General features: G+C 48.4%; 1 protein-coding gene across 2 annotated transcripts in view; it reads right to left on the bottom strand.

The window, feature by feature from the left end:
- The window catches only part of CRMP1 (collapsin response mediator protein 1), a 68,438-nt gene that overhangs the window by 49,783 nt on the left and 5,179 nt on the right, over positions 1-13,476 (bottom strand). The window lies entirely within an intron of this gene.

The raw sequence follows: 13,476 nt of genomic DNA, 5'->3' as shown, positions 1-13,476 counted from the left end.
GCGGAGCACAGGCTCCGGATGCGCAGGCTCAGCGGCCATGGCTCACGGGCCCAGCCGCTCCGCAGCATGTGGGATCTTCCCGGACCGGGGCACGAACCCGTGTCCCCCGCATCGGCAGGCGGACTCTCAACCACTGCGCCACCAGGGAAGCCCTTGTTCACTGCTTTTGACCTAGAGATCTAATGCTGAGAATTTGTCTTTAGGAAAATATCCCAAACAGAGTCAAAGAATTATACACAAAGAGGTGAACCAGAATTACGGACAATCTTGCAACCACACCACTAATGGGGTGACATACGGCTACTAAAATATTCTCCAGGAATATTTAAGGATAAATAACAGCACTGGACAATAAAATGTTAGGTGGGAAAAGCAAAATACCAAACTCTCCACAAGGCAGGTCTTTCTGGTAGTTGTTGACCTGAGGTGCCTCCCTATGTCCCCGTGGCCCCTTGCACACACCTCCCCAACAATACTCATCACACCATGGTCACTGTTCAAGTGCCCGTCTCCTGCTGGGCTGGACACCCCTCCACAGCCAGGACAGCCCTGTGTGAGTCATCTCCAAAGCCCCAGGGATCAGGCATAAACCTTACACACTGTTTAGCAAGTGTTTGCTGAGTGGGAGGAAAGGGGGTGACAGCCAGGAGGCAAGGAGAGAGGGAGGGAGAAAAAGAGAGTGTTTGAATGACAGAGGGAGTGAGGAGAGAAGAGGAAAGTGAGATAAAGGAGTGATAAAAGGGAAGGGAATATGAAGGAAAGAGGCAAGAACGAAAGGGACGAAAGGGGGAGGGGAGAAATAAAGAAAAAAGGAGGAAAGAGTAGACTGACAGATCAGAAACCTCTCTTCTCTGCTTTTAGAATTCCCTGAAAGCCTAACCCTGTGGCTCGGGAATAGAAGCCTGCTTAATGCAAAGCCTGTCTAATACAGATGAGGCTGGAAGGCCTTCTCACAAGGGGCCCACCTAAACCTCATCACTTCTCTATTGCCAAATACCCTGGGAGTCAGAGGAGTATCCCAGAGAAGGGAAGGCCTCCTCCAAACCTACCATTAATCTCCACCCCAGCCCAACCGGGAGGAAAGAGCTGGTGTTGGCGGGATGCCTTTGCTCGCTTCACAAACGTTAACTGCTATGTTGAGGGCCGCCTTTAAAGCCTCAGACATTCTTACCCACACAACAGCAAGATAAACAACAGTCGGCCTCAACGAGGAGGGGAGGTCTGGATCACAGTGCACCTTTTGCATCACTGTCTGTCCCTGAGTGAAGCATGACGCCTCCCTGCATTCTGTTCTCCCTCCTTTCCTGCACGGTGGGAGTAAAGTCGGTCGTTTCCAACGCAAAGTCAGAGGAGTAGAAAACTCATTACGGTCTGCGGAGCCTCGGAAGAAAAAAACGAGGTGCTACTCTCATCAAACCAACAACTTACCCCAAAATCACTAGTTTAGCAACCTTGGCTGTCTGAAAAACAGCAGAGAACAAAAGCTGTTATTACAGAGACAGAGAAAGGCAGTGACTTTATCATCAGGGAGATGTTTGATCTGGGTTCTGAAATACGAGAAGTTCATGAAGCCGAAAAACAGAGGCGAACAGTCCAGGAAAATAAATGGTATACACACAGCAGTGCCCTGCAGTTTCCAGGTTCCGCGCTGTAAACGAGGAAAGCAAAGGGGGAAGGGTCGTGCTGTCCGTGGTCCTGAAACACCACTGGGCACTGGGACAGCGAGGTTTCTCCAAACCCTGGGACCCTGAAGATCCCTCTCCCTCCTACCTCACCCAGGCTTGGAGTTCCTCACTGCTTTTCTTTCTCAGCTCACAGGCATATCTGTAATCTCTACATTGGCACGGAACAAAAGCAATCATAGATTATGTTTCACCATGTATGTAGTTGGTTTCAAATACATTTCACTCTGAGTGCCACCCTATCAATACTTTAACTGTCCCACCCAGGAAGCTGTGGGGAGGGCATGTGACACTCCCATGTCCCCTCTCCTACAATGCTTCACTAATACACACATCGGAATCTGGGGTCAGTGAATGAATGAGTGCCAAAAACGGATCTCAGAGGTCTGGCCTTCACACGAAAAGGGCGGCTTCATCCCGGGGCTGCAGGTGCACACAGATTCTGATGAGGCTGCCTGATTTATCCGTGGCAAGGGGCTCAGAGAAATTAAATGAAAAGTTACTCCTGGAAAGATGAAGAATATCTTCCTCTCCAAAGGGCAAGAGTGAAAACGAGTCTCAAAAAGATAAGGGAAGCCGCATTTGGTAGAAATGTGCTTGCCCATGCATTGAGTGCAGGTGAAACGGCTTTCTCGTAAGGCGAGGAGATGTCAAGGTGAGTTCTGAAAGTTATTAGTCCTTCAGACTCTACAAGTCACTGACACTAAGGCTCACGCTGCAACTCAAACATTCAATAGGACAGGTAGGCACACCCCTCACTCATGCAAGTACAACTCACAACATGGCACCAGAGCCTAGATAATCCTGAAAATCCACTGGGATTGTCTGCTAAAAACTCCAGTCCAGGTGTTTTTGTCAAGATTTTCATTTGCCAGATCTAGTTTATGGGCCAGGAATTTGTTATTAACAAACATCTAGGATATTCTTGATGGAGACCTTCTGTGGTAGATTGTGTTATTTCTTTCACAATCCTTCCTGCCTTCCCACACTTGCCATGCTCCAATGTGGGTGCAGGGCTCTCCCAGCCGCACTGACTGTGGATGTGCCTACTTGAGTTGCTTTGACCAACAGAATGAGAGTGGATGTGACTGCACCAGTCTGAGCACGAGCCCTTAAGAGGCAGGTGGGTTCCAGCTCCATTTCTTGAGAGTCCATCCTCCACCGTGAAAACCACAGGACCCAAGGAATGGTGTCTCCTTCAGTCTGAGTGCCAGAATGAGATGCTATGAGGAGCATGCCTGACCCAAAAAGAAGCCTGAAGATGAATCTAGCTAAGCCCTCCTAAGCCTCTGCCACCCGCAGACCTGCGAACAACAAACAACTATTTGTTATTGTAAGCCACAGAATTACAAGGTTGTTTGTTACGTGGCATTATTGCATCAAAGCGAATTGATACACCATCGAAGTTCTGTGCTGGGAGTCACAGCCACAGTGATTGCTGAGAGATTTTCCAGCTCAAATACTTCATAAACCCAGGACTCTGTTCCCACCTTTAATGACCAGAGCCCCCTTCCTCCCTGGCTCCCCTCACAGATCGCCCAACCAGCCTCCTTGCAGTGGCAAGTGCTGCCTACAGTGCAGCTGCACACTCTTATTTATTCACAGAAACCCAGTCCATTTGCCTTTGATTTTGCCTCAGGGGACGGCCTGTCAGCCGGTGGTGCTTTGCCACACTTCTCAGGAAAGCAACCCTGGAAGTGGCAACAGGCCTGAGATTGAATATAACGAGCACATGTTTGTTCCCACCCGCATGGGTCAAGGACACAATGGCATTTTCCTCCTTCATGAATCAGAAATACAGGAGGTCGGGCTTCCCTGATGGCGCAGTGTTGGGAGTCCGCCTGCCGATGCAGGGGACGCGGGTTCGTGCCCTGGTCTGGGAAGATCCCACATACCGCAGAGCGGCTGGGCCCACGAGCCATGGCCGCTGAGCCTGCGCGTCCGGAGCCTGTGCTCCGCAGCGGGAGAGGCCACAACGGTGAGAGGCCCGCGTACCGCAAAAAAAAAAAAGAAATACAGGAGGTCCCCATGGATTGCAGGCCTTTTCTGTGAGCTCAGGCCCATTTCCATGACAACTGCAATTTTAACAGCGAGATTTCAAGCTCCATTGTACCTGACAGACATTCAGGAAATATTCCCTGATGGAGTATCTGGCGTTAAAATAACACACCTGTATCATGACCCCAGGAGTGGGCAAGGTCTTCAGGCTCCCTATAGAAGGATGATGCTAGCTAAATCTGTATATATGTGTAGACCCATTTCTGCATTTTTTCGTCTCTGCCTTTTACCTTATATAAAGCAATCTGAACAGGAATCCTTTGCCTTCAAGAAAACCACATTCCTGAGTACACACTAAGTATCACTTCTACATTACATGGGTTTTCATTTTTAATTCTGAAGTCACCTTAAGAAGTGGGTATTATTGCTACAAATAAGGAAACTCAGAGAAGGGAAGTGATTCTGCTCAAAGTCACACAGCCAGGAGATGGTGGAGTCAGATATGAACCTAGTACCACCTGGTACCTACAAAGTGACAGCCCAGCATCCCGTGGTAGTTATCCCGGTGTTCTCCTCACTCTACCTAGTTAAGATGTCTGAGCCTCAGTTCCTTCCTTTGAAAAACGGGAATAAGCAGGAATAGACCATACATCTCAAGCCCATTCCCAATGCCATGCACCTCACCGGTCCTCTGACAGGATTGTTGCGACTGTGGCCAAAAGGGAGTAAGGCAGATTAAAGGGCTCTGGAAGTTGGAAAGGGCTCTCCAGTATTAAGACATTAAAGGCAGAGCCCTGTTCCCCTGATAAACACTGACAACGCCTCCTGAAAGCCAGAGGCTTCTACAAGTATTATCTCATTCAATCCTCATCTAACAAAGAGGCAGCGCTGTGTGCTGGTTAAGGACATGGCAGTAGAGGCCAGAACACCTGAGTTCTAATCGGGTCCCACACTTACTACCCTTGCGCCTTAGGCACGTTTACCTCTCTGTGCTTCAGTGTTCCACCTATAATGCAGAGAGTGGTTTTGAAAGTTAAATGAATTAATGCGTGGACAGAGCTTAGTGCCTGATTTTTAAAGTCTTCCCATTGTAGGGAGATAAATCTCATTCAAATGCCCAGTTCCATCTTCAGCTTCTCTCTAACCTCTCAGACCCCAAACCCAACTCTTTTGTAGACCTCGTTGCATCTGCTCCAGTGTCCTCATACCCCCCCCTGCTGACTTCCACCTCCCACAGCACCTGCTCCAGGTCAGCCCTCCCCACCTGTCTCCCTGCTGCCTGTCTTGTCCCCTCCACACGACAGCCAGTGACCTTTCTGGTCACAAATGCAACTACGTCGTGCCTCTCCTTAAACCCGTCACCAGCTTGTCCTCACATGTAGGACAAGTATGCCCTCCCAGGCTCTTTCTGGCCTGACCCCTGCCCTCTCCTGGCCTTGTGCTATACTCGTATACTCACACTATATTCTGGCTCTCTGAGCCGCACTTTCATACCCTGTGCCTTTGTCTGTGGCATCTGCTACCTGGATTTCTTGCCACACCTGCTCTGCCCATTGATTTCCAACTCACCTTGTCAGGGGCAGTGCCCTGCTTCCAGGAACATGTGCTTACCTCCTGGAGTTCCTCAAGCGTAAGGCTTGCACCCTTATTAGCATTCACAACTGCACAGTACTTCATCTTCTGCCTCATTTTTCTATGTCCATTTCCCACATGAGACTATGAGATCCTTCACCCCAGAGACTACAGCTTGTTCCCACACAGCTTCTTAACTGGGTGACCTGCCGCAATAACTTAATCTCTGTGTTTCAGTTGTTTTTTGTTTTTCTGTTCTTTTTCCTACTAGTGGAGCTAATCAAAGTAGCCAACTCACAGGATTACTTAAGATAAGTAAAAGCTCACAACACAGCGAATGCCAGCCTATGAAGCCCAATGCTCTATGCTGAATGTTCTGTGTCTGTGCATTTGAGGGAGCAGGGAAAAGTTTCCATGGCTTTTATCAGTTTCTCAAAGGAGTCTATGGACCCACAAAGTATGTAAACCAGTGTAAAAGGTGCCCAATAATTAAAGCTTTATTTTGGATCCATTTTGTTCTACATCCTCAGAAATAAAGGACAGCAAAAAGGAAAAAAAGCAGAAAAGAAAGGGAAAAAAGAGAAAACAGGAGAGAAAAATCCAAACACCGTACTTGGAAATTGCAGTAAAGAACTGGGGCTATTTTGGAAAAGAAAAGGTCCTAAGTAACTGAGAAATATTGTCCAGAGCCTCTAGGAAGATCAGTGTGGAAGAGAAAGAAACCTGTGAAAAATTCTGAGGGCAAAAGGTAGACTCTCCCTCTGCGTACAAAAGACTTTCCAACAACAGAGCTGTCCAAGAGTAAAGCAGGCTGCTGTGTAAAGTGGTGAGATCTCCCTGCCACTGGAGGTGGGCAAGGAGAGGGTACTTGCAATTCCTACACTAGAGGGGAGATTGGGGGTGGGGGAGAAGCAATGGACACTCCTTTCTGCCGCCACAAATGCACAAACACAGAAAAATTTACATAATTTAAGAGGTTCCTTTCAACTGTGAGGTTGTATAAGTCAAATATTTGCTTCCGATTTAATCCCTAAGGGGCTATGAATATGGTCTGATATAAAGTACACGGCAGCATAATTTGGGGACAGGTACAAAATCTCGAACAGCCACCTCTTTGCTTTATGCAATTCTGCATCAGAACCGTGGAGTTTTCCCATGGAATTGACCCCAAGTTCTAACACCAAGCAGTTATTCAGTCAAGACCCTGGGGAAATGTGTACTTTAATGATTCAACATATATATATATGGAAGATTCCTCTTGTAAAAGCTTGCTTTCAGCGTGAAATGCAGTGAAGCCCATTAATATGCCAGACCTGCCTTCTCCCCACTGCCAAAGTACCACTTGGGAAGTCTTTATTTTTTACCTCCAGAAACCCTTCATGCCACCCTCATCTCCTTCTGGATGGTGACTACCTAAATGCTAAATCCATGGATAGGACATTTGTTAAGGTCAAATGCAAGAGTGTCTTAAGACCTCACTCAGCAAAGATGCACAGCTTGCAATCTAGTTTTTTTGTTTGTTTTTTTTTGCGGTACGCGGGCCTCCCACTGTTGTGGCCTCTCCCGTTGCGGAGCACAGGCTCCGGACGCGCAGGCTCAGCAGCCATGGCTCACGGGCCCAGCCGCTCCACGGCATGTGGGATCCTCCCGGACCGGGGCATGAACCCGTGTCCCCCGCATCGGCAGGCAGACTCTCAGCCACTGCGCCACCAGGGAAGCCCTGCAATCTAGTTTTTATTCATCCACTCACAGAATATGGAGTCCCTGCTATGAGTCGCCAATGCATAAGAGTGCTCCTGAGGAGGTGCTGAGGAAAAGTAGATGTTGTCCCAATCCTCCAAGTGTGCACAGTCAAGTGGACAAACCGAAGTTACCCAAGTGGGAGTGCACCTGGGGCACAGGCCCGAGGAAGGAGTAGGAAGCTGAAACTTCCTATGTCCATAGCCATCACTTCCCTCCTTTCGCCTGTTTACTCTTGTTTTCTAGACCAGCCTCTCTGTGAAGTATCCTGGATCCCATTCCATTTCCTAAGCCACCAATTCGGAGTTGTCTTTTCTCACTAAGAGCAAAGTTAGGATTTGGTCTTTGCATCTCTCTACGGCAATGAATCTCAAGCTTTCTGTGTTCAGGACATAGTTACAAATGGTATAAAAATTTGCAGCAGTCTTCAAGGGATTAAAGACATAAAACGCCACCAAATGAGTCAGCAGCTATCACTACCATGTCATCCCAACTACAGTGTGACTGTGTCCATCTCAGAGGGCCTTTCGTGCCTCCTTAATTGAACTTGCTTACTCTTCTGCACCATGGCGCTGCGCTGTCCACTGCCCTGACCCTGTTCTCTTATATGCTCAAGGGGCAAAGTCTTCTGATGTCCCCTTTCCATTATAAGAGCTTCCTTTTCCTCACAAAAAAATTAGACACTATTCCATACTGTTCCGTTCGTGAGTGCTCAGGGATCTACCTGATAGATGTTACTAGAACAATTTTTAGACTTGGTAGTAGTAAACATAAACTTTAAATGCTGATCAAAATTTAGCAGCACGTCTACACAGGATTTTTTCAGTACACCACTGTGCTCACAGCACATGGGCTGAGAACCACTGGTTGCTGGAGTATCTTGCATTTTCCTATCTTCCACCAGTGCCTCTTGTACATGGGTCCTTAATCTCTATCTCTGGGCCTTGCCTCTCACTCCCATGCCGTTCTGTGTTTCTAATTGCCCAGCGAGACGCCTCAATTTGGTGATCATCCCTAACTCTAATTCAGCCTAGGGAACGATGCAGGCCTTTTCTTTCAAACTCACCCCTTAAACTTCCTGACCACGTCGTTATCAGCTCCAACAGGTGTTTATTAGCATCTCTGATGGGCCACGATGTTCACATTTAATCCTCGTATCTGCTCCAGAAGGACTAACACTGGGCTCCCTGCCATCAGTTTAGGCCTTGATTATGCAACTTGCTTTGGCCAATGGTTATGAGCAGATATGAAATGTGCCATAGCTGAGCAGGACTTCTTAAAGGCATTTGTGCTTCAAGCCTCTGATCCTTCAGCCTGTGTCTCAAGGTGAGGAGATAGATACAAGGGGCAGACCCATTGTTCGCAACAGCCAGGGGCAAAGGTACAGCCAGTCCACGTCCTCATGTAACATGAGCAAGAAATAAATGTATGTTGCTGAAAACCATTGAGGCTTTGGATTGTTTGCTATGGAACAAAGCTAACTAATACATCATCTTGCAGTAAGAATAATAACCGCTAACCCATAGAGCATACACTATGTGCAACTACTATTCTAAATATCTCACATATATTAAGTCATTTAATTCTCAAGGGAAAATAAACCCTATGGAGTATTACTATTATTACCATTTTACAAATTAGAAAATTGCTGCATAGAGAAAATAAGTGATTTGCCAAAATTACACAGCAAGTAAGTGGAGCAGCTAGGATTCAAATCCAAATAGTCTGGCTTCAGAATCCACATCCTTCCATGTTGCCTTCATTATACCATCCTCCCAGTTCAAGAACTTCCAGAGGCTCCCTATTACCCACAGAATAAAGTTAGAATATCCTATAACTAGGAGCTGAATTATCTAATATAACTCTGTAAAGAAAAGGAATCTGAGACCTAGAGAACTGACTTGTCCAAGATCAAATACCCCATTTGCATTTAGGCCAGACTTAGAACCCATGGGCTATTTCCATCACTTTGGGTACATTCTGCCTGACTTCCAAAGCCTTGTAGAATTCCCCAATCCCCCAGCCATTCAAATTTATTTCAAGATCCTCACCCTCGGGTTTAGCTACGCAAAACTCTTATTCTCTTCCGACAACATTCACTCCCCAGCTCAGGTCTCGACCCTGCTGTTCCACCTGCCTTGCATATTCTTCCTTTGTCTCCACCAATCAAACCCCTCAACACCTCGGTCATGCCATCCCCTAAGCCCCAAGAGGGCACCTCTTATTGCTTCTGCCAATGCTGAGCCCTTCCTTCCCTGAACTTCTCTAACACCTGCGCTCTATTCCACACTTACCCTTTGGTCATTTTTAAGTCGTTCAACGTATGTGCAATTTTTCACTTAGATGGAAAGGTCAGGATCATGAAATACATATTTTTTAACTGCTCATGACACCTTGCACAGTTCAAGGAACAAAATGGTTAAGATATGCAGTTAACAGTCGTTGATTACCTGCCACTCTGAATTTTCATCTCCTCAAAGAGAGCCTGAGTTCGGGGAAGGGAACTCTCGTCTATCTGTTAGCCGCTTACTATGTGCCTGGTACATTCACATATGTCATATCATGTGTTTCCAGGTATTCAGTCTTGGCCAAGTTCATTACAAGACACAGGCAATCAGGGCTAAGTTGGCATCGTTATGTTATGGAAGATGTCACAACCCAGTATCACTTGTACGCTCACAAACACTTTTTAAGAATGTAATTTAAAATAATTCTTCCCCAAAGAATTCTTCCTGTCTGATCATGAACTTGACCTGAGAATGTCTGCTTCTCTGCCCTGGATGACAGAAGCTCTGAATCAGGACCATATGTCCAGAAGCACACCCCCAGTGGTCCAAATCACTGGCACGTTTGGTCTCTGCTTTTCCTTGAGCCTTAGTCTTGCTATTCTACTTCCCTCTGATTTCGCTATATGCAGGATAAATCACTCTAGGCATCTCAAATCCTTTGCATAAAAAGGCAATGAGATAAACTAGATACTCATAAGGTACGCTGAATGCTATCCTCAGGAAGAAGCAAGTTCTTTGCATATTTGTCCATTAGAATAACTAATTCAGTCCGATGTAATTTTTATTTAATAATCTCTTTCTTCTCTGCTCATCTTTACTGTTTTACTGTTTGATCTAACACACACACACACACACACACACACACACACACACACACACACACACACACAGATTTCAATCAGACGGTGACTATCGTACCAGGCAGACCAGCCCATCTGCCCTCCCTGCTTGAACAGGACCTTCCTTCCTCCACAAGCCACTGAGGAAGCTTCCAAGTCTCTATAATCCTCAGTTTACTCTTTGGGAAACAGGCTACTTTCCTCACAGGACCGTTCTGAAAACCCGATGAGAGATCATGGCTGTAACGCTCTGCAAACTCACGACGTTGTCTCTGTCTGTAATAACGATGCTTCATAACCATGGAGGTGGACACTCCTGCCTCCCCCTTCAGGGGCTCTGCTGGGACAGCTGCTGCTGCAGGGCCACGAGCCCTGTGCCTTTGTTTGCTCAGAGCCACGCCCAGGATGCCCCTACTCACTTAACCACCGCAGTGGGCACCGAAAAACCATTTTAACTAAATTAATCCCGGCTATGCCATTAATTTTTGAAAAAAAAGCCACACACGAAAGGGAGCTTTATTAATGTTTTAAACAATCCTTGCAGATTGAGGGAAGGCTTCCTCCCTCTTCTCGAGCAGGCTACTCTAGCATCTCAGAAAAAGGCTGAGGCAGAGAAAAGAGGAAAAGACACCACAGTCAACATGAGTAGAGCACTTTTGTGATTCAGCCGTGCCCCTGCCTTTGCCCACACTGTGCCCTGTCTGGAGTGTCCCTTTTCCTCCTCTGCTCACATACTCTCTCTCCTATCTCTAATTTCACTGCTGAATCTGAGACCTTACCCACTGTGTTCAGATGAGCCAACTGAGGCTCACAGGAGCACAGTGACCCAACATCAAGCAGGTGGGGACCTGGAGATGCAGCTGACAGCTGTATCTTGGTCCTTTTTTAAGCCCCCCTGGGTCCCTCCACAGGCCACACATACCGTGGCTGCCAAAAACATCTTATCCGTCTCCAGGATTCGCTCTAACTGCACAGAGAAGCCACACTTGGCCACAGAGGTCGGGCTCCTGCAATGCTGACTTTCCTTCAGTTTCTCCAACGGGCCACACTCTTTTGCCACAGAACCCCTCCCTCCTCATCCACCAGGTCTAGGCTGGGTGTCCCTGCTGTGGTCTCCTCAGCCTCCTGTGCTTCCCCTTATAACACCCCCCCACCAACATTTTGTGGCTATTTCAGGCTGAAATGTGAGTCTTTGCTAAACTCTGTGAAGGCAAAGGGCATGCCCATCTCATGCCCACCTTCCTTAGCACCCAGACAGTGGCAGGCACACACCAGGTGCTTATTATTAACTTTTACCAAATGAGTTCTATTGATTGAACAGGTTAAGGGTGCAGCATGTGGAAAGCCACAATGCTTATCCATTCATTTAATGGCATTCTGGCTCCTGTCAGACCACGTACATCATCAGCAGAAGGTCCTCAGGAAGCTTTGGGTCCTACAAAGGAGCTCCGTCCAAGTCCATCCTCTCTGGCTTCTCCTTTAAACCACACAGTTTTCTAGCTGGAGTGGACTATGTGGGCCAAATTAAACACAAATGTTTCATCAAGGACAGCTTTCCCAGGAAATAAGGGGCATTTTCAGCATCTCTCCTCCCCATGCTATTGAAGCTGTGGGATCCACTCCACGTGATTCTCTTTTTTATTTTTTGCCGTACGCGGGCCTCTCACTGTTGTGGCCTCTCCCGTTAAGGAGCACAGGCTCCGGACGCACAGGCTCAGCGGCCATGGCTCACGGGCCCAGCCGCTCCGCGGCATGTGGGATCTTCCCGGACCGGGGCACGAACCCGCGTCCCCTGCATCGTCAGGCGGACTCTCAACCACTGCGCCACCAGGGAAGCCCCCATGTGATTCTCTTTTACACACGCATTGACTACCTGCTTCGCACAAAGGGCTAAAGCAGCGGGATCAGCCAGCAGTTCTGAAGCCCTTACTGTGTGCCTACGAAACACTAAGCACTTTGCCAGTGTCCTCTCAGATGCTCAAGGGTCCTGTGAAATGGCCAGTGCTAAGCCCACTTTGGATATAAGAGCACGGAGGCTCAGAAAGGAGGCAGAGCAGGTATGCACACCCAGATCCATCTGCTGCAAAAGCCTGGGCAGTTTATCTCCACTCCAGAGGATCACAGCCTGCAAGCAGGGTGACCGCTGCGGCTGTGCAGGCCGAACTACACAACTCCGGAGGCACTGTTCCCATACACCTGCCTCAAAGACCATCTGGCTAAACATGCTTTCTTGGAAACCGGGATCCTGAATGGGGCACAGACCTGCTATGGGCAATAGTCACAAAGGTACCCTGGGTTCCTGACTCATCAGTCACTGCATCCCCTCTACCACCATCTCCTGCCTCAGTTGCCCTGGGGTCAGGGTTGGAGAGGAGGAAAGCCCTGACCGGCTCAGGCAAATATCCAGTTCGCTCCTCCCACACTGCCTAGCCCAGGGCAACCACATCCCTTCCATTGATTCTTAGCCGACTACAGTGTTAAGGGATTGGTCACTTATACCGCTGTGTCTCAGAGGGCAAGGATTAGGGATGGGCAAGAGGTGGTCCCCACCCTCAGTGGGCACATCTCTGGATGGTAACTCAACAAAGGTCTGCTGACAAGACCTGAAGCTGGGCGGAAAAGTTTTCTAAGAGAGACTCAATCCAGAGTTGGGCAGAATGCAGGGCTGTTCTGGGGAGGCAAGGGGTCCCAGTTCTTTCCCAACCCTCCTCTCAATTGCACCCCCAACCAGTGCTCCAGCCTCTGAGAACTTTATGTGGACAATGCCTCCTTCGAAAGATTTATTGAGAATATTCAGGAAAACAAGATCCACAATACACTGGGCAGGCAAGTGGGAAATGTCAGCTTCCTCACGCCTACCCAAGGCTGCCCTCCCCAAGGTGTTCTGGGACCATCCTTGAGCCTGGGTTTTGGATAAAGGAGGATGCTAGGTCTCCTGCCCTCAAACCTCAAGCATTGCCCTGGAGGATTCCATCATGCCTTCCACCGCCACCCAAGGCCCATGGGTTTCACCAGCACCTGTGGTCCACATCCCTCAGGAATGGTTTGGTTCAACTCTGGTGCCAGGCAGGGAATGAGGCGGAGGCCAGGTCTCTGGACCCGCTGTGTCCTCAGCTCCCCACCCTGAGACAAAGCATAAAGACCAGGGATCCTTTGTTTCCGGCCACACCCAGAGACACCGAGGACTGCTCAGCCACCGCCACCATTCCCACCCCCCAGTGTTAACCCTTCCCGGGACACAGCCGCCAGGGCCGCCCCATCAGGTTATTTTTAGCTGCAGTGAGGAACGGGAGGGGCTCCTCCATCATGGCGCTGTCTCTAGGTCCAGACTTCCACTTCATCGGTTTGGGCGGGGAG

Source organism: Lipotes vexillifer, unplaced genomic scaffold (assembly GCF_000442215.2).
Source record: "Lipotes vexillifer unplaced genomic scaffold, Lipotes_vexillifer_v1.1 scaffold1824, whole genome shotgun sequence".
NCBI classification, from domain to species: domain Eukaryota; kingdom Metazoa; phylum Chordata; class Mammalia; order Artiodactyla; family Lipotidae; genus Lipotes; species Lipotes vexillifer.
Note: the sequence above shows the minus strand (reverse complement) of the source record. Positions and strands in the feature narration are given on the sequence as shown.